The following is a 17,436-nucleotide window of genomic DNA, read 5'->3' on the forward strand; positions in this document are numbered from 1 at the left end:
TTAAACACATGTTATTCATAAAAAGATCATGTAGTTCAGCTTTACTGTAATTTCATAGCCCATAAATATTCCAAACTATTCTTTCAGTACATGGGAATCAATAATACACTCATTATGTAAGTTTGTTTCAATTCTTAAAATAACAAATGCTGAAAGTTGTCAACAGAACCCCTGGTTCAGGATTTCAAAATGATAGGCTGAGTAAATGGATCTGCCTCTTCTTTTCCACTCCACCTTACTGAAATGAAAGGAAACAAGGCAATATACATCTCTTCCGAGCTGAGGCATAAACAAGAGCAAAGAAAGCTACAACCCAAGAATAAACACAAGAAAAGTCTTGAATGGATGTATGTGCCACCCTCTGGCAGAGCTTAGAGAGGCTCCAGAAGAGCTTGGAGAGCAGAAATAGACACGGAGCAAAAAGACTGCTCAAGGAATAGAAAGGCCACAGCTATTCAACTCCTCCTAACCACTTTCCATCCCCAAGACTACATGGCTACACATAGCAGCTACACTTGAATCCTGCCTAAAACCAAAGAAACACTCTCTAAAGAAACAAAACCTAGGCAGGAGGCAGGCAGGGCTCCTGCAAGAGGTCTGGTGCCCCAGATCAAGTCCTCTTTATTGGAAACTACCCCCACTCTCCTCCATCACACCCTAGCCTACAGCCTGCCAATCACCGTACTTCTCAGACACAGAGCTCAGTACCAGCCTTTCTGGTCAAGGTAGAGCCTCTAAGGAATGAGGAAACTTCGAAGGAAAGTTAAGAGGAGACTCACTTCAGTTACCTACATTAATAACCCTAGATTCAAGAACCTAAACCTTCATCCACAATATCAACAGAAACCAAAAATCAGATACTTGACGAAAATCAACAGACAAAGAGAAAATTTCTAACTGCCCTGAGGAAGCAAGGAAGCTTCCCAGAGGGAACATTATAAATAACAGACAGACAAGGCAAGGTTCAAGGAACATGAACCAGACATTTGGGGAACTGCAAATAATTTATCAAGGCTGAAAAGCAGATGGCATTGGGGATGCAGAAGAGAAAACAGGAAAGACAAGCAAACACAGAGGAAACTGCAAGGGATGCCACAAGGTGGAGCTCACTGAGATCCCGCTCGAAGCTGGCTTGCTGACGGAGAACTGAGAGGCACACAGGTAGGCTGGCAGTGAAAAACAAACAGAGTGACATTACGGATGGCTGCCGGTGATCCGGCAAGGTTGAGTATGTGACTGCTGAAGTCAGTGAGAAGTTGGAAGGAGGTAACTGTTGCCATACTCCCTTGTCATTTTGTTCCAAGTAGGACTGCCATGTGGCTAACGGAGTAGCAAAACAGACTCACGCCAACCACAGCCATGACTCATTCTCCCCTCTTCTGTGTGAGGGAGGCAAGGAGAGTGAGCAAGCTGGTTCACACTGTAATCCTGGGTAAGTCAGGGACCGAGCTAGCCACACATATGATTAAGAGTAAAATCAGTAAACAAATGAACTTATACCATTGTCATGTCATCCATCAAAAGCAGATTACTAGCTCTAACTACTTAACCTTCTAGAGCCTCAGTGCCCTCCTTAAAACTGGAGATTAATTTCTGTACTTCTACTTTGCACCATTTTTGTTAGGATTAAATGAAGGTGCTTATTTATCAGAGTCTCTAGTAGCACTCAATGCCTAGTTAAAAACCCCTCTCACCGGTTCTCAGTGGGATCCATGACTGCCTTTACTTTGGTCAAGATTTATGGGCATTTATGATACAGACACATCAGGAATCTTCAGCATTTGTCCTCTGTGTCCAACTGTGATTGGACACAGGTCCTTGATCCAATCTTGTTTTCTGTCTCTATAATTCTACCCTATGGCATGCTCCCTCACTATTTACCTGGAATTTTTCTCTCTCCTCAAATTTCATTCTGAAGGCTTTTTGATGAGGTTAGCAAGTATTTTCCTAGCCCAAAATGGTGGCTTTAGTAGTTAAAAGATGTAATACATTAGCTCTCAAGGAACTACTGATACTCTAAGCACAGCAGCAAGTTTGGTTCTTTAGCACAGTCACCACCGCCAACTGACCGTACCTGACCCACATCTTCTCCTTCAGAAAGTTAAGTGGAAAAATATATAAATATACCACCTGTACCCAAACACTGGCTTTCAAGATTAAAATGCTAGTAGATTCATTTAAGACATCTGACTCTATCATTTACATATCTATGAAAAAGAAAGGGCTGTTGGATCTGATGTGGTCCATCATATTTGACATATGCTCCACAAAGACAACATTCCAGTCAGCAATCATTCATTCCTTGAATTGGGTACCCAATTCTGCAAGTCCTGGACCTAGGAACAAGAACAAACTTCAAAGTAATTAAAATGTCAGTGATTAAGAATGCGTGGGTGGGGGACGCCTGGGTGGCTCAGTTGGTTAAGCAGCTGCCTTCGGCTCAGGTCATGATCCCAGGGTCCTGGGATTGAGTCCCACATCGCGCTCCTTGCTCGGGAGGGAGCCTGCTTCTCCCTCTGCCTCTGCCTGCCTCTCTGTCTGCCTGTGCTCGCTCACTCTCCCTCTGTCTCTGACAAATAAATAAAAAGGAAAAAAAAAAAAAAAAAAGAATGCATGGGTGGCTCAGTCAGTTAAGCGTCCGACTCCTGATTTCAGCCCAGGTCATGATCTCAGGGTTGTGAGATCAAGACCTGGGGCTCAGGCTCTGTGCTGAACGTAGAGCCTGCTTAAGGATCTCTCTGCAGGAGCGCCTGAGTGGCTCAGTCGTTAAGTGTCTGCCTTCGGCTCGGGTCATGATCCTAGAGTTCTGAGATCGAGCCCCACATCAGGCTCTCTGCTCCAGGGGAAGCCTGTTTCTCCCTCTCCCACTCCCCCTGCTGTGTTCCCTCTCTTGCTGTGTCTCTCTCTGTCAAATAAATAAACAAAAATCTTAAAAAATAGAAAATAAGATTCTCTCTGCTCCTCCCCACCCCCACCCCTTTCTCTTCCTCTATAAATAAACAAATAAATAAATGTCGGTAACTATGTTGGGCACTTTATGTATATTTTCCCATTTTACTATAAAAAGTGATAGAGATGTGGGACACCTGGGTGACTTAGTCAGTTGGGCAGCTGCCTTCGGTTCAGGTCATGATCCCGGTGTTCTGGGATCGAGTCCCACATTGGGCTCCTTTCTTGGTGGGGAGCCTGCTTCTCCCTCTGCCTCCGCCTGCCACTCTGATTGCCTGAACTCACGAGCTCTCTCTCTCTCTCTGACAAATAAATAAATTTTTAAAAAAAAAGTGATAAAGATGTTACCCATTTACTGATGAAGAGACTGAACCACAGGAAAGCGAAATTAATTGTCCAAGGACATACAGCTAGTACAGGGTAGAGATAAAATTCAAATCAAGGCTCTCAATGTCCTGGTCTTTCCTCTAGAGCATGAAACCTCCCACAGTAAAGTACTAGCTCCTTTTAGGAGACACAGAGAATAAATCCTTTGGCCTTAGACAGATTAACTGCTTTATCTTCTTCCTTACAATGTACCTTTTCCCCAGACTGTATGCCTCCACAATCCTTTCCTTATATCCTTCTACCTTTTATAAGAACACTTAAAATGTACAGCAGGAAAGATAAAGTATTAGATTTCCAAGAATCATGGCTGTGTGACAGGAGCAAGAACCGGAAAAAAAAAAAAAAAATCAAAGACAAAGACTGAACAGCAAGCGACTGGGTTGAAGAGGGACTAGTGATCTTTAAAAGAGTAACTGCAGGGGCGCCTGGGTAGCTCAGTGGGTTAAGGCCTCTGCCTTCGGCTCAGGTCATGACCCCAGGTCCTGGGATCGAGCCCCGCATCAGGCTCTCTGCTCAGTGCAGAGCCTGCTTCTCTCTCTCTCTCTCTCTCTGCCTGCCTCTCTGCCTACTTGTGTTCTCTGTCTGTCAAATAAATAAATAAAATCTTTAAAAGAGCAACTGCAGGGGCACCTGGGTGGCTCAGTCATTAAGTGTCTGCCTTTGGCTCAGGTCATGATCCCAGGATTCTGGGACAGAGCCCGGCGTCGGGCTCCCTGCTCAGTGGGAAGCCTGCTTCTCCCTCTTCAACTCCCCCTGCTTGTGTTCCCTCTCTTGCTGTGTCTCTGTCAAATAAATAAATAAAATCTTAAAAAACAAAGAGAGAGAGAGAGTGCACTTAACTACAACATTTATTTCGTGAATGTCTGTGGGAGATACAACTAGCAAATGGCTGTAAGGTCCCACATCTGAGGAGTTCAACAGCTTAAAAAGAAAGAGAAATAGGCCATGAGAGACTATGGACTCTGAAAAACAATCTGAGGGGTTTGAAGTGGCGGGGGGGTGGGAGGTTGGGGTACCAGGTGGTGGGTATTATAGAGGGCACGGCTTGCATGGAGCACTGGGTGTGGTGAAAAAATAATGAATACTGTTTTTCTGAAAATAAATAAATTGGAAGAAAAAAAAAAAAAAAGAAAGAAAGAGAAATAGGAAGGTAGCTCGAATGGTACCAGAAATGAGCAAAAATGTTTGTCCCTCGAGGAAAAACTCATCATGGAAATGCCAGGTGCATGACAGAGTACACAGTATGCTATGGTCTACACAGTATGCTATGGTCTGTGTAAAAAGCGAGAGAGAGGATATGCACTCTCCTTTCCCTGTATGTGTACAAAATGACTGTGAAGGAACACCTAAGAACAAACAGTGACTGTGGGGAGGAGAAGGGAGGAATTAGGCCGGTGGCGGATGGGAGGAAGGCTCTCACTGTACAAACCTTTTCACATATTTTAATTTCTGATTCATCTGTGAATGGTAGCACTGAAAAATGAAATTTTAGGGGAGCCTGCAGGGCTCAGTAGTTTAAGCACCTGCCTTCAGCTCAGGTCATGATCTCAGGGTCCTGACTGGGTGGGTAGTCTGCTTCTCCCTCTACCCTACCCCCGGCTTGTGCTCGCACGCGCTCTCTCTCAAATAAATAAGTAAAATCTTTTAAAATAATTAAATATTTAAAAATTTTTCAAGCATTAATATTAAATAAGTAAGTTTTAATATTTAAAAAGTAAAAGACTGTTCTCAGTTTCTCGTTTGCTGGGAGATTTGGTCATGGGTGCATGCTATATTTTGTTAGATTTCTTGCCTGTGGCGACTGAAATGGTTAAATGATTTCCATCTTTTGATGGCTAATGTGACTAACTGTATTGATGGACTTTCTAGTAGTGAACCAAGCTTACATTTGTTAGTATAAACCAAATTCTAAATACTACTTGTGGGGCGCCTGGTTGGCTCAGTCGGTTAAGCGACTGCCCTCGGTTCAGGTCATGATCCCAGGGTCCTGGAATGGAGCTCCACATGGGGCTCTCTGCTCAGCAAGGATTTAGTAAAATAGTAAAGGTTTTTTTTTTTTGGCTTCTCCCTCTCCCTGCCTGCTACTCCCCCTACTTGTGTTCTGTCAAATAAATAAATAAATAAAACCTTTAGAAAATTAATAATTTTTTTTTAAAAATACTATTTTTTAAAGATACCGCTAGTTTTTCTTTTTGATAAATGCAGATTAAAAGATGAAACTATAGGGCACCTGGGTGGCTCAGTGGGTTAAGCCCCTGCCTTTGGCTCAGGTCATGATTTCAGGGTCCTGGGATCAAGCCCCACATCAGGCTCTCTGCTCAGCAGGGAGCCTGTTCCCCCTCTCTCTCTGCCTACTTGTGATCTCTCTCTTCATCAGACAAATAAAATCTTAAAAGAAAAAGAAAAAGATGAAACTATATGTTATACCCTTTTTCTTCTTTTTTTTTTTTTAACTAATTTTACTGGTAAAATGTTCAAGAATAATAATATTTGGCAACAATGAGAGTTAAAAGGTTCTTTCTCACATTTTACACTGCCAGTGGAAAACTACTACAATTTGTTGGGAAGTACTTGATAAGAATTTTAACAAATGAATTTATACACATTCTAGCCAGCCACCCCATTCTGCAGAATGTTATCTGACAGCAATAAATCCCTAGAACGCAAGGCCATGTGCCCATCACACTTCACTGCTATGTCCACAAGGGCTGGAAAGCAGAAAAACAGAATGTCCATCAATAAAAAAATGATTCATCTATGGCATAGCATAGCATGTTGTATTGAAAAGGAATTGATTTGTTTATTGATAAGAAAACAAGTTCCTTTTTATAAATTTTTTTTAAAAATTTTACTATTTTACTAAATCTTTAAAATTTTTTTAAAGATTTTACTATTAAGTTACCACTACACTCAGCATGGGGCTCAAACCCTCACCCCCAAGATCAAGAGTCACATATTCCACCGACTCAGCCAACCAGGAGCTCCAGGAATATTCCTTATTTAAAATAAGAAAAGCAAATTGCAAAAATGTGAACATGTTATCCCATAGTTTTTTCAAGCTTTCTGTATATGTATGTGAACTTTATACAAATTTAGATAAAGACACGAGGAAACACTCGCCTAAACTAGGAATAGCAGAGTAACCTCACAACTGGGCCAACTACTTAAAGAAATTATTATGTTTTTCAAAAAGTGCAAGTCAGGGGCTCCTGTCTGGCTAAGTCAGAAGAACATACAACTCCTGATTTCAGGGTAGTGAGTTCGCATCCCATGCTGGGTGTAGGGATTACTTAAATAAAGTAAAAAAAAAAAAAAAAAAAAAAAAAGTATATCTCAATTTGAAATGTTGTGTTACGTGTATGTCACTTTTGTAAATTAGTACTAAAGCAATGTTTATGAAAACACCATAATATCCAGGATTTGCCTTTAATATCCAGGCCCCACCCCATGGCTCCAAAAAACAAAAAGAGAAAAATGCAACATGATTAACAAAATGTTGGCAATTGCTGAAACTGGGTAATGGGTCCATTTATCTTCCTGATTTTGTTCTCTTCTAATGCATATGTTTGAAATTTTCCACACTAAAAGATAAAAAATTATAAGCCTCCACACGAGTGATTAAAGGCAACAAGATGGGAGATTAGAGACAGAGGAAGAAGCAAAAGTGTGTCAGAACCAGAGTCCTGGGAACTGGAAAAGAAATGGGTAAGGCAAGGGCCCATGATGGCAGCAGGACACATCTGGGATCTAGAATGCCCATCCTTGTCTTGCTCTTCCTGATGCTTGATGGGTCAGTTTTTTCTATATCCCCAACATGACTATCGTTAAAAGTAATCACTTCCAAAGGGTACTCTTGTAAAATGCTGAAGTATGGACTAATGAAGCTCACTATTGAAGAATTTGGAAGTATCTAATATCAGATTCTCAAATGTGACTATGTTATGATCCATTAATTCCAATCAAAGCCCATAAAAAAGAAATTGTCCAAAAATAGATACTGCAAAATAGCCTAAAAGCCAGTCAGTAGAGAAAAGTTATCAGAGCATAATATACTCATACCATGGAATCCTACAGTAGTTTAAGAAATGGAAGATAGTTTGTAGATTTCCATGGTGTGCAGAAGAGTTAACAGCAGGTCTAAGACTGCGATCCTTAGAAAGGCTGGCCCTTGACTGGTGTGAAGGAAGCTGGACTTCAGAGAGTTCCCACCATTTCCTAACTGGTAAGGGTAAACTGTATGAACAATACAGTTTATGCTGAAAACCTTTCCTTTTGGGAATCTGGAATTTTAGTACGTGTTAGACAGAGGGTGCACACGTGACTGGCCCCTAATAGAAACCGTGGGCACTGAATTTCTAATGAGCTTTCCTGGTAGACATTTTACACATGTTGTCATAATTTGACACTAGACAAATTAAGCATGTCCTGTGTGACATGAGAGGGAGAGAACTCTTGGCAACTTGCACCTACTTTCCTCTGGAATTTGTCCAATGTGCCCTTTCCCTTTGCTGATACTTTTGATGAAAAAAAAACATGGTCATGAGTATAACTGTATGCTGAATCCCGGGGAATCATCAAACCTGAGGGTGGTCTTGGGGACCACCTGACAAACATGAATTTACAGGGAAAGATCTCTAGGACATATTTCTGAGTCAAAAGAAAGTCAATATTCAGATCAGTGTATCATTTGTTAGAAAAACAAGAAGAAAATCCCATTACAAAGTACCTGTTTTCCACAGTACAGTAGGGAAGCAGACCCTCAAGGTACCTGGATGAGGTGACTCTGTATCCAAAATTATTTAGTGATAACCTCCACAGTGTTTAGCCAATAAAATAATAATACTGGCTTAGGAATTCCTATAAGGCGGGGCACCTGGGTGGCTCAGTCATTAAGGAATTCCTTTAAGCCAAGCAGTCTCTGTGGACTGGGAGAACCTAAGCAGAAAACACAATTTTATTTTATTATTTTTTTCTTAGGAAACATAATTTTAAGCTATAATTTTATAGCAACAACTTAAACACACCCGAAATAAGGAAACAAGTAATCATTTGGTGGAGGCTGTAAAGCAAGTTTAGGAAAATAAAACATGCACATGAGCTGTTAGAGCTATGGAAGGCTTCAAGGAGCAGTAAAAGAAGCTGATCTTGAAGGATCTTAAAGAAGAATCTTCTACAGCGAGGTGGGCCTTTTCAGGCAAGGGAGCACAGAAGGGCATGGACACCAGCAAAGCAGGGAGACTTGTCAGCATGGTGATTTCAGGGAGCAGGACTGACAAAGAAAGAACAAGGGAGGAAGAGCTCCGTAAAGTTGGACATACACTGCTAAACACGGTAAGAAAGCTGCTGCAATAATTCGAGTAACGGTGCAATGCTCTACGCCAAAATGGCAGACTGAAGCAGAAATGAAAAGCAAAGAGTAACACCAAGGTAATCATGAGAAACTGGGAAAGCTGACAGTAGTAAGAATGACAGGAGAGGTAGATTAATGGCAATTCCAGATTTTAGAAAGTAAACATTTTTAAATGGAGGTTCTGTTGTTAAAACTGATTATACAGTAATGGGACAAGGAGTTATTGCTTGTTTTATGAAACAGAAGACCTAGGACAGTGTTCCAGAGGGCCCAACTAGTCTATCAGTCAGCAACTTACCATAAGGCTGCTCATCACAGGCAGAAGCCAGCCGTATGCAACGAGCGGGTTATGAAAATCCATTTCACATCTTCTGCCAAAAATGCTCTTCTCCCACTTTTCCCCTTACACTCTTTCTCCCAGCCTTCCTGCTTCCTCTTTTTAGCTGCTTGCCAACCTCCCTTCTCTTTTCGTCCTTCTCATCCTCCTACACGTAAATTAATCACCAAAGCCAGTCTAGCTCCCCACAGCACAAAGCCACCGGCAACCGTCCCAACTATGACCTCGCCACAGGGTAGAGATGGAAACCCGGCTGCAGCAAAAATAGGCAAGAATGAAATCAGGGGTTTGGAGAAGCTTTTCAAAACCTCTGGCAGCGATATGAAGAAAACAGAGTAAAAATGAAGTTTTACAAATAAAGACGACTAGTACTTATTTGCAGGTAGAAAAGGGGTCAGGAAATAAAAGTCCTGGAGAAAGCGGCAGGGCGGGTGGCACAAGAGAGGCCAGTTTCCCATCACGGCCAGTTTAATTTCCACAAATGCTGAAGGAGTTCAGTAAGTGATGCATCCATAAAATGGAATAGTATGCAACTATAAAACAGAGACGACCGTCCATGTTCCCATATGGTGAGCAAAAAGGACCAGAGAAAGAATGGCAATAATACTGTATATTTATAGATACTACTTGATTTTGAACCATAAAGCACAGACCAAAAGCTTAGCTTTGGAGGCATGGGTGGTAGTGAAGAGTCAGCACACCTTCCTCTTAAGAATGAAGGGAAGGGGCGCCTGGGTGGCTCAGTGGATTAAGCTGCTGCCTTCGGCTCAGGTCATGATCTCAGTGTCCTGGGATCGAGCCCCGCATCGGGCTCTGCTTGGCGGGAGCCTGCTTCTCTCTCTCTCTCTCTCTCTCTGCCTGACTCTCTGCCTGCTTGTGATCTCTCTCTCTGTCAAATAAATAAATAAAATCTTTAAAAAAAAAAAAGAAGAATGAAGGGAAAATAGGGACATGTGGGTGATTTAGTGGGTTAAGGCCTCTGCCTTTGGCTCGGGTTGTGATCCTGGGGTCCTGGGATCGAGCGCTGAGTCAGGCTCTCTGCTCAGTGGGGAGCCTGGTTCCCTTTCTCTCTCTGCCTGTCTCTCTGCCTACTTGTGATCTCTGTCAAATAAATAAATGAAATCTTAAAAAAAAAGAATGAAGGGAAAAATAGGACAGAGACAGCAGTGACTTATCAGATGATAGAGTCTGGATCTCTTCAAAAAGTAAGACATTGTGTGTAAAGGAGGCTTCCACTGGCCCCATAATCTAAGCAACAAAATAAGGCAAATAAACGATTACAACCCATTGAATAGAATAATATAAGAAATCTATGAGTCCTTACTGATATTATTAACAAATGGATGGATGGATGAACAAACAGAGTAAAGGGAAAGATCTTGAGGCAGAACATCAACTAATGGAGAAAGAATGACAGCCCTGAAAGTCACTATTTGGTGATCCATTGATTCAGGCAAAAATCCTGATGAAAAACAAGGTATTTTACATAGTCTCTAAGTTCCCCCAACAATAATTATTAATTACAAAAGCAAAAATCTGAATTTTATGGTTACAAACCTGACTTATTACGGCCTTAACCAAGTAACTGCAGTTATCATCATCGGTAATGTGACAAATGAACACCACGCACCTCCTGATAGGACACATGAGCTAACACACACGTGTTCTGCGCTACTCCTGCCAAAAATGCATAACCTGAACCCAGTTGAGAGGAAACATCACAACAGCTTCCGGCCTCCAGAGCAGGGGGAGGGTCCGTTTCTGCGGCTTTAAGCTGCCATGTCCGTGGTGGTGTTTCGGTCACGGATGCACCGGAAAGCCAAGAACAAAGGTGTTGGTCCTAATGTGTGCTGCTGACCTGCCATCTCAGTAAGAAAGGACTATCTGCCCTGGGGGGCATGTTCTGTTCCTAGCTCACTCTGAGACAGAGCAGCTGCGCAGTCCAGGGAGCAGGCCTTGGGTTGGAATCTGTGTGTGGGTTTCCTGACAGCCCCACAAGAGGCACATTGTACCCCAAAGCCCCCTGGACATTCACAGTACCCCATCCTGTCTCCTTGCTTTGGTTCCTTCTTGCCCCATCTGGCAGGAGGTTCATAAAGGCATATTCTGTGAACAAGGACTAAAGCCCCAAACAACAACCTGTGGAAAGTGTCATTGGCCCTTTGAAGTCAAGTGAGATCAGCCAGCATCATCCCTTTGGGCCTTGACTTGTAGCAATTATCTAGGGCTCGGTGTCTGGCCCATGTGAATATTAGAGAGGAAGTTTTAGAAGGATCACTGGATTTGGGACTGGTTCTTACAAAGCAACAATATTAAAAATCATTTTGTTTAAAAAAAAAGAGAGAGAGAGGAAACATCACACAAATATGAACTGAGAGACATCCTACGGAATGACTAGCCTGGACTCCAAAAAAATACCAAGATCTTCAAAAACAGAGAAACTTCCAGAATGCAGGTGACTAAACAAACGTGAAAACCACAAGCAACCTGTATTCCTGAACTGAATCTCTAACAAGAGAAAGTTTTCTGATCTACTCTAAAAGGCATTATTGAAATAACTGGCAAAATTTGAGTAAGATCTATAGCTTCACTATTAAGACTGTACCAATATTACTTTCCCAATTTTGATAATGGTACTGTAGTTACTAAGGAAATGTCTTTGGGGTGCCTGGGTGGGTGGCTCAGACAGTTAAATGTCTAACTTCAGCCCAGGTCTTCATCTCAGGGTCGTGAGTTCAAGCCCTGTGTTGGCAACCTACTAAAAAAAAAAAAAAAAAAAGTCTTTGATTTTAGGAAATAACGATTTAAAAGTTTTTAGGGCTAAAGGAACATCATGCTTTCAGGTCATTCTAAAAGGATGCAGAAAAAAAATTACTGGTTTTTTCTTGTATGTAACAAGAGAGAATGATAAAGCAAATGTGTTTGAATGCTAGCATCTGAGCAATACAGGTGAAGGCTATTCAGGAATTCTTTGCTCTATTCTTACAAAATTTCTCGAAATCTTAATTATTTTAAAATTAAAAGCTTACCGGGCGCCTGGGAGGCTCAGTGGGTTAAGCCTCTGCCTTCAGCCCAGGTCATCATCCTGGGATCCAGCCCCACATCGGGCTTTCTGCTCAGCGGGGAGCCTGCTTTCTCCTCTCTCTCTGCCTGCCTCTCTGCCTACTTGTGATCTCTCTCTCTCTGTCAAATAAATAAATAAAATCTTTAAAAAAATGAATAAATAAAATCTTTTAAAAAAATAAAAAGCTTAGAGGGGCAATGGGTGGCTCAATCGTAAAGTGTCTGCCTTCAGCTCAAGTCACGTTCCCAGGGTCCTGGGAACAAGACCCACACCAGGCTCCCTGCTTAGCAAGAAGCCTGCTTCTCCCTCTCCCTCTGCCCCTGCTTGTGCCCCCTCTCACTGTCTCTCTCTGTCAAATAAAGAAAATCTTAAAATAAAATAAAATAAAATGCTTAGGTTGAGGACAGCTGGGTGAGATCAGAAACAGAACAGATACCCTCCACAATGACAGAAGCACTCTGTAGTTTCCAAGTGCTCTGAGAGATGATCCACTGGAAGCTGAAGGCTGACACACAGAACTGATGTTACTGCTATGTGACGCTTAGAAACCAAACCAAAGATCAGAAGGTCTAAATGACTTGTATGGTAGGTACAAGGTAATGGTAAGGCTGACCCAAAACCTGGTTTGCTCAACTACCCTCCTAAATTCTACTCTTCTTTCGAGGCTTAAGTTAATTACCAGCTCCTTCATGATTCTTTCCAACTCCCACAAACTTCACCCTTCACCTCTCATTAAACAATGTTCATTTTCTAATTATTTCAGATGTTAATCTCACTCTTCCAAATAGGACTAATTGCTGCTCCGAGGGCAAAAACCAGTTCTACTTGTATTGTACCCCCCAGCACTGGGCACTGCAATTCAATTCCTGCTTCTTCGCCTTCACTAGCATTCTAACTCTATCCCCGACCACCAAAGAGGCATTCTTTTCTTCTTTTCACTCTACTTTTGCCCACATTCTGCTTAAGGACCGTGCTACTTCAGTCTCCAATACCTACTTGTGTAAGCACCTTATTTCTCTTAAGCCTCCATCTCCTCGTTTATAAGAAGTCTCAAACTGTACCTCCTCCCCAGGGCTGTTGTGAAAATCAAATTAAGTAATGCAGAGAAAGTGCTTAACAGATGTGTATACTGTATACACTCATTGTTAGCTAGAAGACTTTGTTAGTACAAAACACTGCTCCAAAGCTAAGGTTAGGGCACAAAGGTTCCAAATGAAGGGAGAACCTACAGTAGAAAACAGAACTGATGCAGTTCTTTGAGTGGCTATCATCAAGAAGACAAAAGATAACAAGTGCTGGTGATGACACAGAAGAAGGAACCCAGTGTGCACTGCTGGGAATGTACACTGGTGAACCCATTACAGAAAACAGTTTGAAGGTTCCTCAAAAAAATTAAAGATACAACTACCAGTGAGCCAGTAATCCTACTTCTGGATATACAACCAAAGGAAATAAAACCAAGGTATCAAAAAGGTTATCTGGGGGCGCCTGGGTGGCTCAGTGGGTTAAGCCGCTGCCTTCAGCTCAGGTCATGATCTTGGGGTCCTGGGATCAAGTCCCACATCAGGCTCTCTGCTCAACAGGGAGCCTGCTTCCCTCCCAATCTCTCTCTCTCTCTCTGCCTGCCTCTCCATCTACTTGTGATCTCTGTCAAATAAGTAAATAAAATCTTTAAAAAAAAAATAAAAAAATAAAAAAATAATACTTTAAAAAAAAAAAAAAGGCTATCTGCACTTCCATGTTGACTGCCCCATGATTCACAATAGCCAAGATGTGGAAACAGCCCAAGTGCCCACCAGTGAACGATGCAGATGTGGCACACATGTGTCTCTGTTGTGTGTCTCTACACATGATGGAGTATTATTCAGCCACAGGAAAGAAGGAAATTCTGCCATTTCCGACAACCTGGATGGGCCTTTAGGGCACTGTGCTAAGTGAAGTCAGTCAGACAGAGAAAGACAAATACTGTGTATCACTTATACATGGAATCTAAAAAAAGATGAACTTGTAGAAACAAAGTAGAACAGTGGTTACCAGGGGTATGGAATGGGAGAACTGGGGAGATGCTGTCACAGTATACAAACTTGCAACTAGAATAGGAGTAAGTTCTAGAAATCTAATGAATAGAATAGTGATCACAGCCAACAAAACTATTATATACTTCAAAGTTGCTAAAAGACTAGATCTCAAATGTTCTCACCAAAAAGGAATGCTAATTATGTGACATGATAGAGGTGTTAGCTAACACTATAGCGTTCATCACACCGCAATACATAAACATATCGTAGCAGCACACTCTACACCTTCAACTTACAAGATTCCAGTATCTTTAAAACAAAAAACAAAACAAAACAAATAAAAAACAGCACACAAGGGCAATGCATGGACCACTGGGGGGCAGGGGGGGATGAGTTGTCAATTATATACATATAAAGCTGGAAAAAATTAAAATTAAAAAGCAAAAATGAAAACAGAACTCAATACATAAGAACAATTATTATAGCATACTAAAGAATAAGGTAGATGCCAGAACAATTCAAGACCCCAGATTCCAAACCAGACCAAACCAAGTACCAGGTACCAAAAAAAGACAAAGATATCTAAACTCCAGACCAAACTCTTATGAATATAGACACCAAAATCTTCAACAGAAGACTAATAAATTGAGCCAGCAACATATAAACAGAACTAATGACCATGCTCAAAGGAGATTCACTCCAGGAATTCAAGGTTGGTTTAACATATGAAAATCAATATACTACAACATATTAACAGAACAAAGGACTGAAACTACATAATCTCACTAGATACAGAAAAAGCGTTTGACAAAATCTACCCTTTCATGCAAGACAAAAACACTCAAACTAGAAACAGTAGGAAACTTCCTTAACCTGATAAAGGCCATCGACAAAAGCCCACAGATCACAACACACGTAATAGTTGAAACTGAAAGCTTTTCCTCCAAGATGAGAATTGAGACAAGAATGTCCGCTCTTGCCATTTCTAGTCAACACTGTACAGTAGGTTCCATTCAGAAAAACTGAGGAAGAAAAACACGTAAAAGGCATCAAGACTGGAAAGGAAATTGTAAAACCATCTCTATTTGCTGATGATACAGTGTTATAGAGGGAGAGTACTAAAGAATACACACACACACTGACTACAAGAAATAATAAACAAGTTTGGCACAGCTGCAGTATACAGGACCAACATACAATATCAACTGATTGGGGCATGTGGGTGGCTCAGTCAGTTAAGCATCCAACTCTTGATTTCAGCCCAGGTCATGATCTCTTAGCCATGAGATCAAGCCCTGCATTGGGCTCCACGCTGAGTGTGGAAGTCTGCTTAGGATTCTCTCTCCCTCTGCCTACACACTCTGCACACACACTCTCTTAAAAAAAAAATCAATTGTCTGATGCGCTACAACATAGATGAACCTTGGGGACATTATACTAAGGGAAGTAAGTTAGTCACAAAAGGACAAAAATTGCACAATCCCACTCATATAAGGCACCTAGAACAGTTAAATTCACAGAGACAGAAAGCAGTATACTGGTTGCCAGGAGTTGAGAGGATGGAAGAATGGGGAGTTGTTTTTTAACAGGTACAGAGTTTTAATTTTGTAAGATGAGAAGAGTTGTGGAGACCGATGGTGATGACATTTGCACAACGCTATGAAAATGTAGTTAATGTCACTGAAATGTACACTCAGAATTGGTTAAGATGGTAAATTGGATATCACAAAATTTTAAACTTTTGTGCTTCAAGGGACAACATCAAGAAAAAAGGCAACCCATTGAGTGGGAGAAAATATGTGTAAATCATGTATCTAATAAAGGACTTGTATCTAGAATATATAAAGAACCCTTATATGGCACTGGCTAGCTAGTTTATAGGGCATGAGACTTCTGATCTCCTTTGATCTCAGGATTGTAAATTTAAGTCCCATGTTGGGTGTAGAGATTAAAGATTTTTTTTTTTAATTCATTTGATGGGGTCAGGGGGTGGGGAATGGTCACTGGGAGAAGGCGAAACAGGCTCCTTGCTGAGCAGTGAGCTCAACATGGGGCTCAATCCCAGGACCCCAAGATCATGATCTGAACCGAACGGAGACGTTTAACCAACTGAGCCACCCAGGAGCCCCTTGAAATTACTTAAAAATAAAATCGTAAAAAAAAAAAAAATTCTTATAACTCAACAATAGAAAAATGACCATCTGTTAAAATGGACACAGGATCTGAATAGACATTTCCCCAAATCAGACACGTAAATGGCCAATAAGCATGCAAAAAGATGTTCACATCATTAGTTATTAGGGAAATGCAAATCAGAACCACAATGACATACCACTTCACACGAAGATAATAAAAACAAACAGTAACAAGTGTTGGTAAGGAGAAACCGGAGCCCTCATACATCACAGTAGAATGGCTCAGATACTTTGAAAACAGTCTGGCAGTTCCTCACAAAGTTAAACACAGAATTACCATATGCCCCAGCAATTCTGCTTCTAGGTACATGCCCAGGTGAATTGAAAGCATTATGGTCACTCATCCAGGAATGTTCGAATCATTGTTTTTCATGACAGCCCTAAAGTGAAAACCCTAATAGTGCTCATCAACTGATGAACAGAGAAAGAAAATGTGGTATATCACAGTGCCTGGCTGGCTCCATCAGAGAAGCATGTGACTCTTGATCTTGGGGTTGTTGAGTTCAAGCCCCACATCGAGCATAGAGATTACTTAAATAAACAAAGAAAAAAAAATTTTTTAATGTGGTATGGGGTGCCTGGGTGGCTTAGTTAGTTAAGCATCTACCTTCAGCCCAGGTCATGGTCCCAGTGTCCTGGGATTGAGTCCCACATCCGGCTCCTGGATCAGCAGGGAGCATGCTTCTCCCTCTCTCTCTGCTGCTCACCCTGCTCGTAGTCTCTTGCTCTGCCACTCCCCCCTGCTTGTACTCTCTCACTCTAACAAATAAAATCTTTTTTTAAAAACACGGCATAGGGGCGCCTGGGGGGTGGTTCAGTAGATTAAAGCCTCTGCCTTCGGCTCAGGTCATGATCCCAGGGTCCTGGGATTGAGCCCCACATCGGGCTCTATGCTCAGCGGGGAGCCTGCTTCCCCCTCTCTTTTTCTCTCTCTGCCTACTTGTGATCTCTGTCAAATAAATAAATAAAAATCTTTAAAAAAAAAAAAAGATTGTATTTATTTATTTGACAGAGAGACACAGAGAGAGGGAATACAAGCAGGGGGAGTGGGAGAGGGAGAAGCAGGCTTCCCGCTGAGCAGGGACCTGATGTGGGGCTTGATCCCAGGATCCCAGGATAATGACCTGAGCAGAAGG

At 41.7% G+C, this 17,436-nt stretch overlaps 1 protein-coding gene across 6 annotated transcripts in view; it reads right to left on the bottom strand.

Annotated features, from left to right (window-relative positions):
- Positions 1-17,436, bottom strand: part of TNRC6A (trinucleotide repeat containing adaptor 6A) — a 164,159-nt gene that overhangs the window by 80,003 nt on the left and 66,720 nt on the right. The window contains exon 1 of one of the 6 annotated variants that reach the window (XM_044234023.1): positions 8,063-8,147. The exons of the other annotated variants lie outside the window; for them this stretch is intronic. The gene's annotated coding sequence lies outside the window, so the exon portion shown is untranslated. Of the gene's footprint in view, positions 1-8,062; positions 8,148-17,436 lie in introns of those variants that run through there. 6 annotated transcript variants of the gene reach the window in all.

The sequence above is a fragment of the Neovison vison genome, chromosome 14 (genome assembly GCF_020171115.1).
Source record: "Neovison vison isolate M4711 chromosome 14, ASM_NN_V1, whole genome shotgun sequence".
Lineage (NCBI taxonomy): Eukaryota > Metazoa > Chordata > Mammalia > Carnivora > Mustelidae > Neogale > Neogale vison.